Source organism: Myodes glareolus, chromosome 25 (genome assembly GCF_982192425.1).
Source record: "Myodes glareolus chromosome 25, mMyoGla1.1, whole genome shotgun sequence".
Taxonomy (NCBI): domain Eukaryota; kingdom Metazoa; phylum Chordata; class Mammalia; order Rodentia; family Cricetidae; genus Myodes; species Myodes glareolus.
The window spans coordinates 45,600,053-45,623,084 of NC_142050.1; the positions used below are offsets into that span (position 1 = coordinate 45,600,053).

At 45.0% G+C, this 23,032-nt stretch overlaps 5 non-coding genes across 5 annotated transcripts; 2 read left to right on the forward strand and 3 right to left on the reverse strand.

The window, feature by feature from the left end:
• Nucleotides 1-2,298: 2,298 nt before the first annotated feature.
• Nucleotides 2,299-2,370, reverse strand: Trnac-gca (transfer RNA cysteine (anticodon GCA)). The gene has a single exon. It is a non-coding gene; the product is annotated as a tRNA-Cys (tRNA).
• Nucleotides 2,371-4,077: 1,707 nt separating this feature from the next.
• Nucleotides 4,078-4,149, reverse strand: Trnac-gca (transfer RNA cysteine (anticodon GCA)). The gene has a single exon. It is a non-coding gene; the product is annotated as a tRNA-Cys (tRNA).
• A 4,299-nt stretch (nt 4,150-8,448) lies between these two features.
• On the forward strand, nt 8,449-8,520 carry Trnac-gca (transfer RNA cysteine (anticodon GCA)). The gene has a single exon. It is a non-coding gene; the product is annotated as a tRNA-Cys (tRNA).
• Nucleotides 8,521-15,000: 6,480 nt separating this feature from the next.
• Trnac-gca (transfer RNA cysteine (anticodon GCA)) lies at nt 15,001-15,072 on the reverse strand. The gene has a single exon. It is a non-coding gene; the product is annotated as a tRNA-Cys (tRNA).
• A 6,255-nt stretch (nt 15,073-21,327) lies between these two features.
• Trnac-gca (transfer RNA cysteine (anticodon GCA)) lies at nt 21,328-21,399 on the forward strand. The gene has a single exon. It is a non-coding gene; the product is annotated as a tRNA-Cys (tRNA).
• Nucleotides 21,400-23,032: the final 1,633 nt, after the last annotated feature.

The window sequence follows — 23,032 nt, forward strand, 5'->3', positions numbered from 1 at the left end:
GCAGAATATTACTTTACTGTGTAAAGATGTGTTACATTTGTTTATGCTGCACTTGTTTAACTGTGTAAAGATGTGGTACCATTTTACCTTGCCTGCCTAAAACACCTGATTAATCTAATAAAAAGCTGAACGTGCAATATCTAGGCAGAGAACAGATAGATGGGACTGAATAGGCGAAGGAAAGAACAAAAGGGAGAGAATGAGGGAGAAAGAAAGGAAGACACCACAAGACAGCCAGTAGGCCTCCAGCCAGACAGACACAGAGTTATCAGGAAAGTAGGACACACAGACTGAAAGGAAATAAAAAGTCCAGAAGCAACATGTAAATGAAGAGAAACATGTTAAAATAAGTTACAAGAGCGAGTTGGAACAAGCATAAGATTAGGCCAAGCATTCATGGCTAATAAGTCTCCGTGTCATGATTTGGGGGCTGGTGGTCCAAAGAAAGCCTGCTGCACTCCAGCTCACTCTGGCCCTCAGCTAAAACTTGTCCTGGGAATCATTTCTGTGTTTTTCACCCTCTGCTCTCCTGCCTAATCATTTTCTGGTCCTATACTTGAAAGAAAATCTCAAAATCGGAGAAATTTTTAGCCCCCTGCTTGCCCCCAAATTAATGAATGTCTCAGCATCAGCAAGGACCATGTACAGAGTCCCAGATCTCTGCCCTTAGATGGCACTAAAGTAGAGTCAGGTATCTCTGCCATGCGGACCCTTCCTTTGGAAGCATCAGAACGAGGCTAAGACTACACAGATGCCAAGGACGTCAGAGAGGACCACAGTCAAAGGATGTAGTGTGTGAAGACAGAACAGGGGAGGATGTCGAAGAGGTGACAGCACAACTTTTGTGATTGGCATAAGATGATCAGGGCAATCAAATCACAAAATGCTTTTTCTTGGGAAAATATTCATTCAAATATCATCTCATAAATTTACTTCTGATGTATGTTTCATCTATAGAACAAGACTTTCCCAAAGTAATAAAACCATTACATCAAAACCAGGCTCAGAAGCCTCATTGATGAATTCCTTCAAATATGTAAGCAAATATCAGAAGAATACCATGGCTCACTGTGGATCCAGCACAACTTCAATATCTAGCCTTCTAGTGTGTGTGTGTGTGTGTGTGTGTGTATCCTCAAAGGAGCTAACTATTTTAGATAAATGTTCTCATGTCATTGGGACTAGAAAGCATGCAGTTGGTGTTTGGTGACCACTAAGCATCAACCCAGACCCAGGGATTCACATGACTATTCCAGAATCCCTGGATTCAGCAGTAGATATTCCTAAGCACTGTCACTCGGTACAGAAAATATCCCAGTTAAGGGGTCATGTGAGACGAGGGACTTGTCCTTCAAGTTTGGGGAGATTAACAATTCTTCAAAACTCCACTGAAGTTTGTCAGAATGCGGCCATTCACAGGAGAGATGGGGACATCGGGAGCCCAGCACTGTAGAGGTATGATTCTCTGTTTGGGCTTGTGGAATCCCAGTCTCTGCAGAAAGAGCTGAGGCCAACAACTCAGTGCATATGTGTGGGAAATATTCGCATGTTCTCTCTGTGTCTTCAGAAAAAGCAGCAGACAGAGGAGCTGTGTGTGGTATGCACCAGAGAGCCAGCCTAGTCCAACTCTGCTTGGCCCTTCACACTGAGCTATAGCAACAGCTGCCAAGAAAGTCTGAATCTTTGGTAGGAAGTTTATTCCAAGGAGTAACATTTAAGCCATGGGCACATGGCTGCCACAGCACAGACGCTAGGTCTTTAGAAAGGATGCCAGTCACAAGCCACCACTGTATGCAAACCAGGCCCATAAATAACCCATCACCCCTGTGATCTATGGAATCCATATAATTTATGGCTCTTAGGCATCACCTACGACAGCCTGGGATCCCACATCTCCAGCTCTGGTGAACCAATTAGTTGTCCTCACCTAGAGCAGAACAATAGTATCCCCACTTCATTTTCTTTAGGGTTCTTTGCCTGATGACCACTGCGTCGATGTGCTGACTTCCATAATCTGACTGAGAACCACCAATGGTTGTTTATATTAAATGTGACCTTTCTAGGTTTAGAAAGTTACTCTGTGTTGAGGTGAATCAATCAAATGAAGACTAGATCACCTGAAAACCTTGAGATCCAATGCACACACAAAGCCGGCTGTCACGTTCTTACACTGGTGAGGGATCTGATGGGTGATAGCAGAGTACTGCACTCTCTGGGTGAATACGAAGTGATGTGAGACAAGAGAGAAATAGGTCTACACTGTGAGAGTGGTCAATTGTTTCCAAAAACTACATGGAAAGGGGGCACCTGGATTTGAACCAGGGACCTCTTGATCTGCAGTCAAATGCTCTACCCCTGAGCTATACCCCCACCTGCTTATTAATGTCTCACAGGCACTCAGAACCTGCATGGCCGCTCCCTGACTCTTAACATCACAGGTACACTTGCCAGTGCTCTGCCAACATCTGCCTCCTCCTAGGAGGCCCAGCCCTGATCTGCCTCTGCACATGACTGCCCTGTCCTCATGAATGACTAGCACCCTCCTGCCTTAGATCCCAGCTGAGTCAGGAACAGTAAATTCAGGAGACCTGGTGCTACAGCCTTCTTCAACCCAACCAAAGGAGCCACGTGCAAACACACTGGTGGCTTGGCTGATTGGAGGTGAGTGGGATACGGGAGTGGAAAAAAGGGAAAGTTCTCTGTCCACTGGGAACTCCCTGGTCAGACTCTCAGTAGGGACCCAGGTTCTGATATGTCTCGAGCAAACTTTATAGACATTTCTGTCACACTATTGGGTGTAATCCATCTCTGATCTATACTCCCACTGTTACCAGTGTACACAGTTATTAAATTTCATCTGTGTGGTGATAAATTCTGACTGTAAAATTAAATTACAGTTGCTCTCCGACCTGCTTCCCAGAAGCAGCCAGTCCTGACTGGTGAGATGCCTTCCTCAGCTCTGCAACTTTCTGGGCCCATCCTTTTATTAATTTTGTTTTTTTTCTCCTATAATACATCCGACCATCAGTGTCCCCTTCCTCCACTGCTCCCAGTCAACCCCCACCCCACCCATCCATGAGAACCACTATTTCTAAATTTCCCTTCAGGAATGAGCAGGTCTCCCAATGATATCAACCACACACAACATAACAAGATACAATAAGACTAGGCACAAACCCTTGTATCGAGGTTGAACAACGCAACCCAATAGGAGAAAAAGGGTCCCAAGAGGATGGAAAAGAGTGAGAGACACCTGCACTCCCACTGATAGGAGCCCCACAAAAACCCTAAGCTGAACAGCTGCAGCAGGAATGCCCAGGTGCTAGCACAGGTCCCTGAAGGTTCATGACTGCAGCATCAGTCTCTGTGGGCCCTAGGGGCCCTGATTAGTTGATTCTGGAGTGTGTTCTCCTAGTGTACTCCACCAACCTGACGCCTACAATCCCCGAGACACCCTCCCCTCCTTCCCTGAAGACCGAATGGCCGTCACTCAGGGTTCTCACATTGCCCTAGATGGCACTGCCAGCTGCACCACTGCAGGGTCCCCCTCTCCCTGGTACAGCAGCTGAACCGGGCTTTAGCCTGTGAGGATGAAGCAAGAGAGCAGTGGGCTCTGGAAGGGGAAGAAGCTCACATGGGTAATGTCCACCCTCCATGGAAAGTCTGGTTCTTGAATTTGTCTCCTTAGCTCTGAACACATGTTCATCAGACATGTGAGGGAAGGGGATAATTGATGGTCTGGCTTTCCTTTCTGGTCCTTAGACACCAGCAGTTTGTAAGCCTGATATGCCGGGAAAATTCAGATGAATTCTCCAACATAGTCCTTGCCCTCTCATTAAGAACTCAACAAACCAAACATACGTAATATATGTAGCAAGAGTGGAGACATTGCATAAACATAGGAGGGGCGTGGAGATTGCAGCAAGAGACGGGAGGCAGCCGTCCATCCACATGGTGACCTGGCCTATCTCCTCCAGCTCTGTTGAGGGCCATGTAAGTAGAATGAATGGAAGAAACACAGGAGAGAATATGGATGACAACTCTTTGGGTAAAAATGTAAGCAAATAAACTTATGGCAGGGGGCACCTGGATTTGAACCAGGGACCTCTTGATCTGCAGTCAAATGCTCTACCCCTGAGCTATACCCCCACCTTGCAAAGATGTTTTATAAGTGTCTTTTGTCTCATAGTCACACCCAGCTTTCCTACAACTTATACTTTTTACTTGGCAAGACCAGCACTGCTACCTCCACAACCTCATCCCAGACAGGTCCCTCTCCTGTCCCCGGTATCTCCAACTTTGTCCCATGTTGTAATGTCAGCACCCTCCCATACACATCTGAGCCTGTGGGAGCAGCACAGCTGGAGACAGGTGGACATGAGCTACTCCAAAGGACTTCAGATTTACATGTCTGACTTCTTCAGTAATATACAAGCCCTCAGTGTGAAGAGACCCTGCCTGACTTCCCTGGGGAACTATGTGGTACTGGCATTTGAAGACATCTCTCCATTCCATGGATGCTCTCTGTGTTAGACCCTGAGGGCAGCGCCTGGGTAGGTGGTGACACTGTCTCTTCAGGCCTGAGCAAGTCATCCAGGAACTGTGGACAGCTGACCTGAGACAGGTGGACACGGAGAGTCAGGTAATGCTGAAGCTGTGACCTCTACCTGACCTTCAGATCTTTTGTCATTACACAAAGTCATTGCCAAATGTTTATATAAAAATGTGGCACACTTCAATTATTTTGAAAAGTTGTTATTATTTTAAAGAAAAAAGCCATAACGCCCCTCCGAATATTCTCTTAGCATTCCTTTCCATTGAGTTTTGAGCATTAACTCAAAAGGGGTTAGCTGTTTCTTCTCTGCCTGTGGCCTTATATAAACTACACACTGCTTGGGAGGAATAGAATCAGGGAGTAGCTGACTCGTGGATGTGGCATAATATTCCCATGGCTTCCTACATTCTCATTTTCCCAATACATTCATGCCCCAGTCTTTAGCTGAACATCCTTCTATGTTTCCATCATGATGATCTGTGAGCCTTGTGTGTACCTGACGTGTGCCATTCTGAACAGGAGGAAGATGTCTGGTAGAAGGTTTGTTTACTCTGAGTTAATGGCAGTCTGATGTTTAAACTGCTTTGTTTCCTTAAGCATCTACATCTTCCACAAACCTTGAGTTCTCTGGGAAGTTCTTTTCAGGGTAATTTTCCATAGACGGATCAACAGATAGTGAACATTTCTACTTTCTGGTTTCCAGGAGAGACCTGGGCTCCTGAGCTTTGTCCCCCAAGGTCGGCTGCACTGTAAAGACCCTGTGACTTCCTCCACCTTCACCATGACCTGCTTCTGCTCCACCATCTCTTCTGTGTGCCAGTCTCTCTTTCCCAGAGGCCAAGTTCTGGAATGTTTAACAAATTGACATTTCTTTTAGGAGATGAGCCCCTTCTGTAGAGGTAAATAAGAGTAAAATTTCTAGATTTTGTATTTACGATAAGACCTATAATTCTTCTCACACACTGTACTGATGGTCTATCTATTTAATTTATAATTTTTCAAAGAATAATGTCATGTTTTGATGAGAACTGCCACCATAGGTTCTTATACTTGAATGGTTGGTCTCTTCTTGATGAACTCTTTAGGAAAGATTAGGAGGTGTGACCTCCTTGGAGGAGCTGTCCACAGGGAGGGGCAATGTGGTTTCAGAATCCCACAGCAGGCCCAGTCTTACTCTCTGCCCCCTGCTTGTGGATCAGATGTAAACTGTCAGCTACTGGTCCAGTGCCATGCCTGCCCACCTGCCTCCATGCTTCCCACCATGATGATCATGGACTAACTCTCAAAAACCATAAGCATGCGCCAATTAAATACTTTCTTTATAAGTTTCCATAATCACAGTGAGTCTTCAGGTATAGCAACTATATATGTAATACTGTATTAACACAGAATACTAAGTGAGAAATTGATATTAGGGCCTGAGTTATTACTTTGACAAACCAGACTATGCCACTTGTTGGAGGATTCCGAAAGATGTTTGGACTTTGTATTACAGAAGCAGTGGAATGCTATACATGGAGCTCAATGGGCCATGCTAATAGGAGCTTAGAAAATGGCAGTGCTCACAGCAATACGGTTGTAGAGGTGCAGCTCAAACAGCTTTAGAGAGGAGAAATATCAGTACCCTCATATTTTGGCAAAGAATGTGGCCAGTTGTTGCCCTTGAGTAAAAATCTGCCAGAGGCTAAAGTAATGAGTCTTGGACTAATGTTCCTGGCAGAGAAGATTCCAGGACAGCGTAGTGTTGACTGTCACGTGGTTATTACTGATCACTCCTACGCAGGTCTACAATGGAGAGGATCAAGAGGGCAAAACAGAATACAGCTTGGATGGCACCGTTCCCTTGGAGTCATCGTCACCTTTGACTCTTACCATCTCTCTGCCTCCTCTTCAGCGTAGAACCCTGAGAACTGGGGGGGGGGGGGTTGATGAAGGCAACTGAGAGTGCCAAAATCTCTTACTGTGTGTACCGTATCTGTGTCGGTCTCTGTGCTAATATCCATCCCCTGCAAGAAGAAGCTTCCATGGTGTGGATATAGTAAAGCACTGACCTGTGGGTACAGCAGTATCCATTAGGAGTCGGGGTGTTACTATGTTCCTTAGCAGAAATATAGTACCAGATTTTCTCCAAGGGCCCATGTGCTAGCTCGTCTCAGGTTCATGTTCATTTTATCAAGGTCAGATAAGTGTTAGATCACAGGAAATGGACCTTATACCCAGTTTTTAAAAAGTTGTGGATATGGTGGGTGGTGACCGCACACGTTTAATCCCAGCACTCTGGAACCAGAAGCAATGAATCTCTGAGTTCAAGGCCAGCCTGATCTGAAGAGCAAGTTGAAGGACCGCAAGAACTACACAGAGAAACCCTGTCTCAGAAAAACAATAAATAAAAATAATAACGAATTAAAATATGTGGTTATCCCATAACATTCATGTCATTATTGGACTCATATGTCTTGTAGGCAGGTGGCTGTAATAGGTCACAGAATTTATATCTGATGATTACCCTTCTCCTCTGGTGCTGCATGGAGGACATTGCAGCACCATGATGCTTGTCAATATGGATGAAGAAGTTTAGCACAAGTCTAACTTCTCCATGATTCACAACATAAATAAGTGTTGTCTTCAGAGAATTAATCTACCTCAAGATTGAGCTATACCACTTTTAAGTACCTTTCCAAAGGACTCTCAGTCTTACTGAAGAGATATTCACTCATCTATTCTCATTGTGGCTCTATTCATAAGAGCCAGAAATTGAAAACACCCTAGACATCCATCAACTGATGAATGGATAATGAAGATATGGTATTTTCACAATGGACTATTATTCACCCATTAAGAAATTTGATAATTTCAGGAAAATGGAGCTAGAAACAACTATCCTGGGTGAGGTTCAAAAAACCCAAAGACAAATATTCCATGTTTACTCTTAAATGTGGATGTAAGCTTTTAAACATTTGATCGATGAGTTACAACCCAAATAACCACAGAGGTCAGATATCTATTAAGAAACCATGGTGTGGAACAGGATCTTCAATAGAAGGGCAAATTAGAATAGAATAGAATAGAAGATTTAAATACAGGGAAGGGTGGGAAGGGAAGGGAAAGAGAAGGACGATGGTGAGGGAGAATAACACTGGTCTACTACAAACTATAGAGAAGCCAACGACTGTAGAAGATTCCTAAAATATATGCCTTTATGCAAGGACTCTAAATGCCCCAAGTAAAACTCCAGTGCCAGAATTGCATCATATCTTGTTGTCTTGGTGGCCAAGTGGGTCTCATGAACACTGTAAACATTGACACCTCTTCCCAAGAGTGTTCTCCACAGAGTGATGGTAAGGCCCTATTACTGAAGACAAAATGTGTTTTTTTTTTAAAAAAAATACTTTCAGTAAATCTTTGATAATTTCATACTGTATTTGATCAATTAACCTTCAACTCCCTCTTTTAACTCCTCCCCCACCCCTATACATCCAACCTTTACACCCCCAGGTTCAGGTCCCTTGATTTGTGCTATCCCGTGCTTCTTGGTGTGGAGCCATCCACTGGAATATCGTTGACATATCACAAGCCACACCCTTGAAGAAAATGGTTTTCTCTCCCTCATAAGATAATCCATCAATTGTATAAGACCCAACCCTTTGAAATTTGCTTTACAGGTGGGTGAGTGGAAGATCTGAATGCAGGCTCCCATGCATTGGTGCTTCTGTCACAGCTGTGAACTAGGATAGGAAGGCGCTGGCATGAGGAGGTGGCAGACAGGTGTGCAGTTGGCACAGGGTTGGGCCTCACAGAAATAAACAGATGAGAACAGAGTACTAGCAAGTACACATGTCAGGGAGTGGCCATACAGGTTCAGAGATGTTTATTAGATATACACATAGCAGATGGGGGGCATAGCTCAGGGGTAGAGCATTTGACTGCAGATCAAGAGGTCCCCGGTTCAAATCCGGGTGCCCCCTTCCCTTTTAGATACAAGAGAACAAATACAATATTGGTTAACACAGAGGCAACTAAGGCACTGTGTCCAGCTGTGCTCTGTGATCTGCTCAGGCCTGGTACCTGTTCTCTTCTCTGAGAGGAGCTAGTACAGGATTCCCAGTGAGACTGTAGAGAAATGTGTTATCTCTGGACTGAAGAGATATCTTGATTTATCTGGAAACTAGGTTATACATAGAGCTGCAACTGGACAGCTCAGCCCTGGTGGAATGGTGTCCTGACTATTGGGAAGCAAGGCTACCTGAAGCTGGGTTGCAGTGGGGGATGGTGTACTCCCGCAGGACATACCAATCCTTCTCTTCTCCTAGAGAGCCACCATAACTGAGCTCTGCTGTGTTACCATAAGGGAACATCCTAGCAGAGCTATCTGCTTCTTCTCTGGCCCAGGATGTTACATCTTTTGCTAACACTCTGCTACAGGAAAAGCCCTTGCAAAAATGTAGCAGCCTCCTTCAGCTCCAATGAAAAGTTGTTACTTTTTCTGCTTGGCCTTGCTCACTCCACCCCATGAGGAACATCCTAGTCAGATTGATTTGTTCTGCTCAGCCTTGCTCAGGCCCCCTAAGGGAACGTCTCAGCAAGCTTTCTCAGCTCAGTCCCCTTAGGGATGTCCCAGCCAGGTTCTTCTATTCTATGCTATAAAATGAAGATTGTCACCGAAGACTCTTTTGAGAAAGAGATTTCTTAGGGAAGGAGGAGAACAGGAGACTGGCTACCTCTGTCAGCGTGGGTTTAATGGAAGCCCTTAACTGAACAGGCAGAGAGGCTTATATAGGGCTTCTTAGGGGGAGAGATGTCCCACGGAGAAGAGTTATTGGTTAGCTTTTCCCTGCTCAGGGATTGGTTAGTTTAGTTGGTCAGGGGCAGAGACAGCTCTGATTTCATGGCCAAACTGTGTTTCTTTCACTGGTCCTTTTTAGCTTTATGGCACCAATCTTTGTCCACGGCATATTTCTTTAACTAGCTCTGATTCTGGGGGCAAGATGTGTTTCTTTAGCACTGATTTCAGAGTCAGGGCATGTTTCTTTGGCCCTGGGTTCAGGGATAAAGACGTTTCTTTTCCTGGCTCAGGTCTCAGATCCAGGGTGTGTTTCATTGACTGGCTCTGGGTTCAGCGTCAGGGTGCTCAGTGATTGATTGGTCTACTGCTCCAGGTGTCCTTTTCCCATACAGAGACCATTCCATGTAGCACTCATGTTGGGACACAGGCTGACCTCCAAGGATCTGGAAGGCTCCATCACTGCAGGGAGGCAGCACTGAGGAGTCCAGTGAAGGTGAGGGGCAGGATTCCTCCTCTGGAAACTTTTCAATGTCTGTCCCTTGGGATGTCCCTTCAGAGTCTCCAGTAAAGGCCCTTTATACATGCTGTTCACCCCACCCAGACTGTGCTTTGATTTCTGCTACTTCTGAGGAAAGACTTGGATCATAGATTTGTCTCCAGATGAGACTAAGACTCTGAGGAAAAGAAAAATGACTGACATCCCTTTGTGTCCTCAATATGGTTCACACTGACCACAACAAAGGAAGCTCCATGATGTTTGTTGATTGAATAAATGATGGTATAAAATAAAGGGCACCCTCCTCATATCTTAGAGAACAGGTAAAATTCTCTCCAGTAAAAGATTTGGGCCATTGAAAAAAAACCTCAGAACCATCACCTCTTGCCTTGGCCACTTAAGGGAAATTAGGAGTGTACTTAAGGAAAATACGAGTTAAGAGTCCTTTCTAGGGCCAAAGCTGAAATTTTTAACACACTTGAGAGAGAGGGCATTGAAATTGGCAGACTAATGTCAGAGAGGAGAAAGTGGAAGGCTGACGTAAGTAAAAATCTTGTCAGGTCAAGATCAAAAGGAGAACCAGTAGATCGTGAACATATAGGAAGCTTAGGTGTGGTGCCAAGGTTGAAGAGGTCCTAATGACATACTGCCTTAACTATAAGTGGGGGTATAGCTCAGGGGTAGAGCATTTGACTGCAGATCAAGAGTTCCCTGGTTCAAATCCAGGTGCCCCCTTGCTTAAAAATGATTTTGGTATTTAGCTTATCACATTCACCTTGGGGAGGACCTCAGTGTAGATAGGAGGTCTCTATTAGGTGAGAGTTCTTGAATAAAGTCTAGAACATCTCTCACTGAGCTCCACATTACAGAGTAATTTCATGTCTTACATGGGAATGACTTAAGCTCTTAAGAGAACTCTCACCCAAGGGCTCAAACACTCAAGACTCTGATTCCACAATTTATCTGCATTAGCACAGTGATCAGAAACTAGAAATGATGGATTGAAAGAATACAAGAAAATTTCCAAGAAAGGAAGATAGAGGGTTGCATCCGGTTTTAACAAGGACTCAACACAGTGGATGAAATGTGAACTCAGTGACAAATGTCAAAGAAATATAAGGCCAAAGGGAAGATCTTAAAGACCTAGACTACAAGGAGCAGGTAGGACAAGAAATCATCATGGTAGTTAACCTTCCAACAACAGTTTTTTAAAAATATTTATTTATTTGTTTATTATGTATACAATATTCTTTCTGTATGCATGCCTGCATGCCAGAAGAGGGCACCAGACCTCATTACAGATGGTTGTGAGTCACCATGTGGTTGCCAGGAATTGAACTCAGGACCTCATTACAGATGTTTGTGAGCCACCATGTGGTTGCCGGGAATTGAACTCAGGACCTTTGGAAGAGAAGGCAATGCTCTTAACCACTGAGCCATCTCTCTAGCCCCCCCTTTCTTTCCAACACCAGTTCTTGAAGCATAGCTAATAAAAACTCAGAGACAGAAATTATGGTTCAACATGAAGACAAGATAATAAAAGCTGCCTGCCACTGGCTCTTACATTGAACTCAATCTGAAAATGTTGATCCTGCCTCCAGGAAACCTCAGACTGAGACTGAACCTAGAGTTGTCTCCTCCTGTCTCATAATTATCTCCGGTATAGGGTTAAGGGAAGACACCTCTATTGCCTGGTTTCTACCTCAAACCAGTGTGGCTACTAAGATTAAAGGTGTGTGCCATAGTAGCTACTAGAAATAAAGGTGTGTATCATTGCTACCTGGTCTGTAAGGCTGGCCAGTGTGACTGTTTTACTTTTCTGATCTTCAGGCAAGCTTTATTTATTAAAATACATATGAAATGCTACTACATGTTTTTAAAACTAGAAGAAAATAAAAATCATGTTTGGGGGGTTCCAGGATACCTCTGGCCAAATACTTAAAGCGATGTATAGCAAATCACCCTTTATGTAAACAAACATTTATAAACAATCATGGAATTTGGGTGTCATTCTCTCCAAACTGCTTCCTGATTTTTGTTGGGTGAAGTAATATTGGAGTTTGTGGGTACCATTCAGGGGGTTTTGCTGCATCAAACCACATTTGTCTGGAAGGAATCCACAGGTTTTCATCCTCTATGGAAACAAAAGCAGAACCTTTTTTCCAATGCAGCATATCCTTAGACCCAAATTTTCAAGTAAAAATCCTTTTAAGTGTGTGTGTGTATGTGTGTGTGTGTGTGTGTGTGTGTGTTTTCCTTTAGTTTAGCAGCCCCCAGAATCAAATGTCTCTCTGTAATCAAAATACTCAAAGAAACCACAATAAGATACATTATCCAGACTCTTGGTGTATATTCCATCTTTACGTGGCATATTTTTCTTTACTCCTTTAATCTATGGCTGTTTTATATTACTTTTATATTATTTTATATTACTTTTACTGTCTTGTTAAAGACTTCACTTCTTTTTTTATAAGAGTCTATAGTCTTTTTCTGCTCTCTTTCAAGCCTATAAACATCTTTCCAAAACTGTGATCCATTTAAAGGTCATTTCCATCTGGGTTTGTCTTTATTGTGTGTGTATCTGTAACTATTTTTGGACCAGGAGCACTTTTTATTTTAAACGCTAAGCTGGCATGGCTAGGACAATCTCTGCTTTGCCTTTTGGCTCCACCCAGTCCAACATGGCGGGTCTGTTCACTGCCTCTGAGACTGCCGTGTGCAGCTATCCTCACCACCTCAACTCTGGTAGCCTGTCTGTCGTGCTGCCACCAAGTAATCTGCAGCACGCAGCCCACAGACCCCACTCAAGTGCTTGGCCTCCTGAAAGAGCCTGGTGTGTGCTGCACAAACCAGGAAGCCACCATGGCTTATGTTGAGTCAGAAAACCTTTTCTTAAGAGAGTTGCGGTAGCTCTGCTTACCGCCAACAGAGCCCATCAGGAAAACAAATGTCAGTAACCAAGAAGTCGTGCTTAACTCTGTTCTTTTGTGTCTAGAATTACTTTCCACGCTTTCTCAGGTTTTATGTGGATGTAGTCAGCCCCATGTTGGCACGCCATTTTGTAGGCAGAGGCTGCTTGTTCATTCCTGGCTGCCAAGACCCAAATAATAACACACAAACTATATTAGTTAAAACACTGCTTGACCTCTTAGCTTAGGCATATTCCTGGCAAACTCTTATATCTTAAATTAATCCATTTCTTTTAATCTTTGTATCGCCATGTGACTGTGGCTTATTGGATAAAGATCCACGGTGTGTCTCCTCCAGCAGATACATGGCATCCCTTTGAATCCACCTACTCTCTCCTCCTCATTCTGCTTGGAATTCCTGCCTTACCCTATCCTGCACTGCAATAAGCCCAAAGAAGATTCTTTATTAACCAATGGTACTCACAGCATACAGAGGGAATTCCCACATCACTGGGGTGTCAGACCTCGCCTTCAGCTTTATTTGAAGCAGAGTCCATTTTATTACTTGAAACTGAGATACATACTCCAAGTTCACCAGTCATGAGTTTTCAGAAAGAGTCTCCTGACTCCAATTTCCAACTTTTCTTATGCATATTAGGATTACATACATGTGCCTCTACATCTGACTTCTTCATATGGGATTTGTAGGTGGGTTTATGTCCAAACTCAGATTCTCAGACTTGTGCAGCAAGGTCTAATACCTACTGAGCCATATCACTAGACAGCATTGTGATCATTCTCTCTCTCTCTCTCTCTCTCTCTCTCTCTCTCTCTCTCTCCCTCCCTCCCTCCCTCCCTTTAGCTTTTGTGAGACAGGATTTCTCTGTGTATCTCTGACTGATTTGGAATTCACTTTGAAGACCAGGCTGGCCTCTAACTCACAGAGATCCACCTGCTTCTGCCATCCTGGGTGCTGGGATTGAAGGCACATGCCACCACTGTATGACAACACTGTGATAATCTGATTATCGTTTGCATTTCTGGTTTTATGCAATCTAGGTCACTCTGGATAAATAGCTGCGGCCTCTGCCCAGTGCTGAGGGTCTCCATGCTCCTTCCCTGTCCTTAGCAAAGACATCATGCTGTGGAGCTGTCCATGGTACAACCTGGAGCTTCAGAGCTGTAAGGCCCTGCCAAGCCCTTCACAGGCGCTGAAGCAAATGCTGGGTATAAATGTTAGAATGTAGGTGAGAATTCTGTTCTGTGGAGTGAGACTTCAAAAATTCTAGGCATACCTGCCACGCCATACATAGATCATGATCATTTAGGAGAGGTGCCGGCCAATGACCACCGTTGGATGCTCACCAGACCAACAATCAGCCTGGAATCCAGGAGGCTGTGTGCTTTAACACCACATTTGGGGTCTCCAAACCTGAACAAGTCAAGTTATCCAGTTAAGGCAGAAAAGCACCTCGCTCTTTAACCCCTATCTTTAGAGTCATTGCCCACTCCCCACCCCAGTTGTTGTGACAGCTCCCATACATGGTTCTACACGCAAATACTGGTTCTTTCTGCTGAAACTGCCATAGCCTGGGATAAAATGATAACATGCACAGACAAGAGGCAAGTAAGGGAAGAAGGGGTTTGTGTTAGCTCAAAATTTCAGGATACAGTCACTTATTTCAGTGAGGTCAAGGCAGCAAGAACTTTACAAGTTTTAGTCACAGCACATCTACCCTTAAGAGCAGAGAATAATGAACGCGCGCATGCTCGTTAGTGCTGAGCTCATGTCCACACTCACACTGCCCAGGGTCCCTGCCTAGGGAACAGTGCTGCGTCCTCATGTATCAGTTGACCTAATCATCAAGACAATCCCCTACTGACAGGGACACAGGCCAACCTGCTCTAGACACTGTTTCCCTTGTGGAGACTTTATTTCTAAGGTGTGTCAAACTGACAATTAAAACTTACTATCCCAGTGAGGAGGAGAGAAAGAATCCAGATAGGGAGAACAAGAAGGTAGAGAGAACTCAGCATAGGTCAGAGGTCAGCTATGTGCATTGTACTAATGTACTTTGGGGTTCCAGGCTTTGGGTTAGTGGGTGATTATAATGTAGCTGAGAATGGAACCCACAGAAGTAAATGGGGCATAGAAGCTCTGATTCCAGAAACCTCAGCTAATGAAGACTTTCTAATGTCATTGGTGTCCTGCCTAAGATGAATGCAGTAAGTCAGTAACCAGATTCCAATATAAATAAGGGGGCACCTGGATTTGAACCAGGGACCTCTTGATCTGCAGTCAAATGCTCTACCCCTGAGCTATACCCCCACTGGTACCAGTGTGCCCAGTTAATACATTTCATCTGCGTAGTGATAAATTCTGACTATAAAATTAACTTCCAGGTCCTCTGAGACCTACTTTCCAGAAGCAGCCAGACCTGACTGGTGAGATGCCTTCCTTGGCTCTGAAGCTCTCTAGGTTCCTCTCTTTGTTTCTTTATTCTTCTCTCATACAATGCATTCTGATTGAAGCCTGCCTTCCCTCCACTCTTCCTAGTTCTCCCCCAACCTCCTGGATCCCCCAGACCCACTGAATCTGTGTTTCCTTTCAGAAAAAAAGCAAGCCTCCCAGGGATATCAACTGAATGTGGTGTAATGATGCAGTCAGACTGGGCACAAACCCTCATATCAAGACTGAATAGGGCAACCCAGTAGGAGAGAAAGGGTTCCAAGAGCAGGGGAAAGAGTCAGAGACACCCCCACTCCCACTGTTAGGAGTCCCACAAAACTCCAGATAAACTACCATATCATCTATGCAGAGGCCCTAGCATAGACACAGGCAGGCTCTGTGACTGTTGCTCCAGTATCTGTGAGCCCTATGAGCCCTACTTAGTTGATTCTATAGGCCTTGTTTACTGATCTCAAATATTCTGGCTCCCGCAATCCTCCTGCTCTTCCTTGGAGATCTCTGTGCCTCGCCTAACGTTTGGCTCTTCCTGGGTTTTGTTATCGGTGTTTTGATTTTTTACTGCCTCTGTGGATTTTACATACTGAGTTCCAAATTCACCCATTTCCCTATCCCCTCATTTCTGCCCTCTACCCTTGAGACCTTCCCCCCAAAACAAAACAAAATTAAAAAGTATACCCACAAAACAAAAAGAAAGAAAGTAAGCAAAGAAGAGAAGAATCACAGCATACTGTGGAAGCTGTATTGTGGCCCAGTGAGTCACACTGTATACCTCTTACTCCATACATCTTTACTTGTGTTTATTGAAATGAATCATTAGTCTGACTCAGGGCCTCTGGCTTCTGCTACCCCATCAATACTGGCCCTCCTGGTACTCCTCCTGGGTGTCCTGTTGTTTTGCTGTGTCATGGGGGTTCTGTAGCTTTGGATCTGCAGAACTGGCCACTTTGCAGTCTCCAGAAGTTCATAGATGAGGTGGATGTTGAAGTGGGATAAGTCATAGCCCTGACTCAGCTGTCCCTCATTGTCACAAGGGCCAGCCCTCCAACATAGCTCACCCAGTGCAGCAGGCAGCAGCAGGACCTGTTCTCCTCCTCTCCTGCCATGAGTTCTAGCTCACAGTCCTCACCATCAGGACAGACAAAATGTTTTCCCAGGTGAGGCATATGACCTGCTCTCTCAATTGCTACAGTCAGTGGGGGACAGGGCCCAATCCTCCCTTCTCATGCCTTAGAGGACAGCTCTTCTGCCTGCTGAAGATACCAAGAGGGAGGGCATATTTCCCTCACCCAATCCACCACGTGGCATACAAGGGAGGAACAGGTCAGCTCTCCAGCTCTCATGCCCCTTGGCCGTTCAACTGTGCTCCCCACCAAGAGGGTCAGTTCTACCCTGCTGCCCATTTAAGGTGTAGTTCCAGTTCTCTAACTTTCATCACCTCATGCTCAGCTTTCCCACCTACCACAGGAAGTGAGGGACAGGGGTAGAGGAAGGTCTTCTCTCCCTCACACACACCACGATATGGTAGAAGAGGGATGGAGCCATATCTCTCATGCTCTTTCTTTAGTTAGGGATCCGTTGCACCATCACCCCAACAGTGCGGCTCTACTGTGCTAAAAGGTGAAGTGTGCAGGGCCCACCCTCCTGAGTACTGTAGTGGGTGAGGAGCAGGGCCAACTCCGTACAGCTCTATCCTCTCGGCCTTGGCAGGCAACAGGAGCCACCATGACCTCACCAGAGATCACACTGCAGCAAGACTGGCCCATCCTTGATGAGCATCATCAGCCAAGGAAATTAGAGGAGCAGTCTGCGACCTGAGCCCATTTCACCCTGCTGTCCTGGGTGACCTCCTCAGCTGGCCAACTGCCTTCCACCTGGGCCTCCTTCACCCTCTCCTCCTTCCCTGAAGACAGAGTGGGCTGTCACTCAAGGTTCTCCCAGGGCCCCGGCTGGCACTGGAGCAGCACCACCGCAGGGTCCTCTCTCCCTGGTACAGCAGCTGAGCCGGGCTTTAGCCTGTGAGGATCAAGTGAGCACTGGGCTCTGGAAGGCAGAACCTCACGTGGGCAATGTTCACCATCCACAGAAAGGTCAGATTTGGTTTTATCTCCTAAGTTCTGAACACATGTTCACCAGAAAGTCAAGGAGGGAGATTTATGGTGCTGCTTTTGTTTCTGTTCCCTGAACACCAGATGTCTGTATGAATGCCGAGCCTGGAAAATCCAGAAGCATTTTCACCATAGTCCTTGCCTTCCCTTTAAGAACCCAACAGAACCAGAGAAAGTAGATATATGGAGGAGGAGTGGAGACATTTAATAAGAATAGGACAGACATGCAGTTTGTAGGCTGATGGGAGGCAGCCATCCATTCCTATGATGAACTAACCTGTATCTCCCAGCTCCGCTGAAGGGCATAAATGTCATAAAAGGAGGACACATAGGACTGACCATAGGTGATACCTCCATGGGTGAAAACATAAACAAATAGACTTACAGTAGGGGGCACCTGGATTTGAACCAGGGACCTCTTGATCGCAGTCAAATGCTCTACCCCATGATTATAAGTGTCTTTCATCTTCATAGTCACACTCAACATTTCTAGAACTTTTGCTTTTTACTTGGCAAGACTAGCACTGCTGCCGCCACAAACTCAGCCCCGACAGGCCACTCTCCTGTCCCCAGTATCTCCCATGTTGTAATCTTAGCATCCTCCACACACAAACACACATTTCAGCCTGTGAGAGAAGCACACCTGGGGACAGGTGGACGTAAGGTACTACAAAGAACTTCAGATTTACATGTCTGACTTCTTCAGTTATAACCAAGCCCTTAGTGTAAAGAGACCATGCCTGACTTCTCTAGAAAACTATGTGGCACCCGCATATAAAGACGACTTTCCAATCTATGGATGGCCTCTGGGGGTAGTTTCAGGGTAGAAATATCTCTTCATGCCTGAGTGAGTCATCAAGGAACTCTGACAGGAGGACACAGAGAGTCAGGGAATGCTGAAGCCGTGGCCTCTACGTGACCTTCAGATCTGTGTCACTACACAAAGTCATTGCCAAATGCCTAGATAAAAATTTGTAGAACAATTCAATTACTTTGAAAACTTGGTTATATTTTAAAGAGACACAATGCCCCTCTGAATATTCTCTTAAGGTTCCTGTCACTCAAAAGGTAGCCATCCTCCAAAGTTTAGCTGTTTCTTCTCTGCCTGTGCCTTTATGTAAACTACACACAGGGTGGCAGGGATGGCATCAGTAACGGACTTGTAAATGGAATATAAATCCATGGCTTCCTCCATTCCATTTTCCCGTTACATTCATGGCTCAACCTTTAGCTGGACGACCGTCTGTGTTTCCATCACGATGATCTGTGAGCACTTTGTGCAGCTGACGTGTGCCATTCTGAACAGGAGGAAGATGTCTGGTAGAAGGTTTGTTTATTCTGAGTTAATGGCAGTCTGATGTTTAAACTGCTTTGTTTCCTTAAACATCTACATCTTCCACAAACCTTGAGTTCTCTGGGAAGTTCTTTCAGGGTAATTTTCCATAGACGGATCAACAGACAGTGAACGTCTCTACTTTCTGGTTTCCAGGAGAGACCTGGGCTCCTGAGCTTTGCCCCCAAAGGTCGGCTGCACTGTAAAGACCCTGTGACTTCCTCCACCTTCACCATGACCTGCTTTTGCTCCACCATCTCTTCTGTGTGCAAGTCTCTTTTTCCAGAGGCCAAGTTCTGGAATGTTTAACAAATTGGCATTCCCTTTGGGAGATGAGCCCCTTCTGTGAGAGGTAAATAGGACTAAAATTTCTAGATGTTGTATTCACGATAAGACCTATAACTCTTCCCACACAATGTACAGATGGTCTATATATTTAATTTAAATATTTTTCATAGAACAATGTGGCATTTTTATGAGAACAGCCACCATGGATTCTTATATTTAAATGTTTGGTCCCTACTCGATGAACTGTTTAGGAAAGATTAGGAGGTATGACCTTGTTGGAGGAGGTGTCCACAGGGAGGGGCATTGTGGTCTCAGAATCCCATAATGGGCCCAGACTTATCTCTTGTAACGTGAAGGGGCCTTATTGTTGTGGTTTATGTCCTGCCAAGTTCCCCACAGCCGGAAAGCCCCAAAGAAAATTACACAGAGATCTCCATAAGTTATAAAATTGATTGGCCCATTAGCTCAGGCTTCTTACTAGCTCCTGTAGCTTATATAAACCCATTGTTCTTATCTATGTTAGTCACATGGCTCGCTACCTTTCTCAGCGGGGAAACTCACATCTTGTTTCTTTGGAGATCTGGGCAGAACTGCAGAGGGAGTTTCCTGCTTCCCAGAATACTCCTGTTCTCTTTGCTCAACCTCTACATCCTGTCTGGTGACCCACTTATACTTCCTGCCTGGGCAATCAGCATTTATTTAAAACATGATTGACAGAATACAGACAATTCTCCTGCACTACTTCTTTCTTCCTTTTTTTTTTTTAACAGATACCCCAACAAGCTGGCCCTCATGTTACACTCTCTGCCTCCTGCTTGTGGATCAGATGTAAACTGTCAGTTACTGGTCCAGTGCCATGCCTGCCCACCTGCCACCATGCTTCCCTCCATGATGATCATGGACTAACTCTCCAAAACTGTAATCATGCTCCCAATAAATGCTTTATAGGTTTCCATGACCTTGGTGTGACTTCATGGCAACAGAATAGATAGTAACATAGTATGTAAAACAGTGGTAACACAGAATACTAAGTGAGAAATTGATGTCAGGACCTGAGTTATTGCTCTGACCGACCTGACACTGCTGCTTGTTAGAGGATTCTTGAAGATGTGGGGACTTTGGATTAGAAAAGTATTTGTATGCTGTAAGTGGAGTTTAATGGGCCATGCTAATAGAAGCCTGGAAAATGGTAGTGTTCAGAGCGATGTGGTTGTAGAGGTTCAGCTCAAACAGCTTTTGAGAGGAAGAAAATTGGTATGCTCATATTTTGGCAAAGAATGTAACCACTTTTTGCCCTTGACCAAAATTCTGTCAGAGGCTAAAATGAAGAATCTTGGACTAATGTTGCCGGCAAAGTGATCCCAGGATAGCTTAGTGTTGACTGTCACGTGGTTATTATTGATCACTCTTACCCAGGTCTACAATGGAAAGGACCAAGAGGGTAAAACAGAATACAACATGGATGACACTGTTCCCTTGGAGTCATCCATCACCTTTGGCTCTAACAACCTTTCTGCCTCCTCTTCAGCATGGAACCCTGAGAATTGAATGAGGGGGGTGGATGAAGGCAACTGAGAGTGTCAAAATCTCTCTCTGTGTGTGTACCTTATCTGTGTGGGTCTCTGTGTTAATTTCCCTCCCCTGCAAGGAGAAGCTTCCATGGTGTGGATATAGTAAAGCACTGACCTGTGGTACAGCAGTATCCATTAGGAGTCGGGGTACTGCTATGCTCCTTAGCAGAAAATTAGTACCAGATTTTCTCCAAGGGCCCATGTGCTGGCTAATCTCAGGTTCATGTCCCTGTTAGCAAGACCAGATATGTGTCCCATTGCATGGAATTGGCCTTAGACCCAATTTTTTAAAAATTTGTGGTTATGGTGGGTGGTGACAGCACACGTTCAATCCCAGGACTCTGGAACCAGAAGCAATGGATCTCTGAGTTTGAGGCCAGCCTGGTCTGAAGAGCAAGTTCCAGGACCGCAAGCACCACACAGAGAAACTCTGTCTCATAAAAAATAAACTAAAAAAAAAAATAAATTAAATTTAAATTGTAAATGAAAAGGTGTGGTTATTCCCATAACATTCATGTCATTTTTGGACTCATATGTCTTGTAGGCAGGTGGCTGTAATTTGTCACAGGGTTTGTATTTGACGATTACCTTTCTCCTCTGGTGCTGTGTGGAGTACATTACAGCACAATGAACGCTTCTCCATCACAGTGAACTAGGATAGGAGGGCGCTGGCATGAGGAGGGGGCAGACAGGAGTGCAGTTGGCTCAGGGCTGGGCCTCACAGGATAAAGTAGATAATAACAGAGTACTAGCAAGTACACGTCAGGGAGTGGCCATACAGGTTCAGAGATGTTTATTAGATACACATAAAACAGATGGGGGCATAGCTCAGGGGTAGAGCATTTGACTGCAGATCAAGAGGTCCCCGGTTCAAATCCGGGTGCCCCCTTCCAATGTCTCTTTTAGATACAAGAGACCAAATTTGATATTGGGTAACACAAAGGCAACTAAGGTACTGTGTTCCGCTGTGCTCTGTGATCTGCTCAGGACTGGATGCTGTTCTCTTTCCTAAGAGGATCAGGTACAGAACTCACTGTGAACCCATCCAGGTAACACTCACCTGTGACACAGGCTCCAAGGACCTGGAAGGCTCCGTCGCTGCAGGGAGTCAGCATAGAGGAGTCCTATGAAGGTGAGGAGCAGGATTCCTCCTCTGGCAACTTTTCAATGTCAGCCCCTTGGGAAGTCCCTCCTGAGGTCCCAGTAAAGCCCCTTTTACATGCTGCTCCCCGCCCCCAGCCTGTGCTTTGATTTCTGCTACTTCTGAGGACAGACTTGGGCCATATTTGTCTCCAATTGAGACTAAGACTCTGAGGAAGAGGAAAATGACTGACATCTCTTTTGTTGTTGTTTTTGGTTTTTCAAGACAGGGATTCTCTGTAGCTTTAGAGCCGGTCCTGGAACTAGCTCATGTAGACCAGGCTGGCCTCAAACTCACTGAGATCTGCGTGCCTCTGCCTCCCCAGAGCTGGGATTAAAGACATGAGCCACCACTGCCCGGCTGACTGATATTTATTTGTGTCCTCAACATGGCTGAGAGTGACCACAACATAGAAAGTGTCATGGTGTTTGTTGAGTGAATAAATGATGGTATAAGATAAAGGGCATCCTGCTCATATCTAATAAAGGGCATCCTCCTCATATCAATTCTTTCCAGGCAAAAGATTTGGACCATAGAAAACTTAGAACCATCACCTCTCGCCTTGGCCACTCAAGGGGAATGAGGTGTGTACTTAAGAAAAATACAAGTTAAGAGTCCTTTCCAGGGCCAAAGCTGAAGTCTTTAACACGCTTGAGAGAAAGGACATTGAAATGGGCAGATGTTGGAGAGGAGGAAGTGGAAGGCTGACTTAAGTAAAAATCTTGTCAGGTCAAGATCAAAAGGAGGACCCAGTAGATCGTGAACATATAGGAAGCCTAGATGTGGTGCCGAGGTTGAAGACGTGCTAATGACATGCTGCCTTAAGTATAAGTGGGGGTATAGCTCAGGGGTAGAGCATTTGACTGCAGATCAAGAGGTCCCCGGTTCAAATCCAGGTGCCCCCTTGCTTAAATATGATTTTGGTAGTTAACAAACCACACTCACCTTGGGGAGGACCTCAGTGTAGATAAAAGTTCTCCACTAGGTGAATAAACTCCAGAACCTCTCTCTCTCTCTCTCTCTCTCTCTCTCTCTCTCTCTCTCTCTCTCTCTCTCTGTCATTCTTTCTCTCTCTCTCTCTCGCTGAGCTCCATCACACAGAGTAATTTCATGTCTTACATGGGGATGACTTAGCCTCTTAAGAGAATTCTCACTCAAGGGCCCAAACACTCATGACTCTGAGTCCACACTTTACCCACATTAGCACAGTGATCAGAAACTAGAAATGATGGATTGACAGAACACAAGAAAATTTCCCAGAAAGGAAGATATAGGGTTGCATCAGGTTTAACAAGTACTCGACACCATGGATTACATGTGAACTCAGTGACAAATGTCAAAGAAATCTAAGACCAGAGGGAAGATCTTAAAAGCCTAGGTT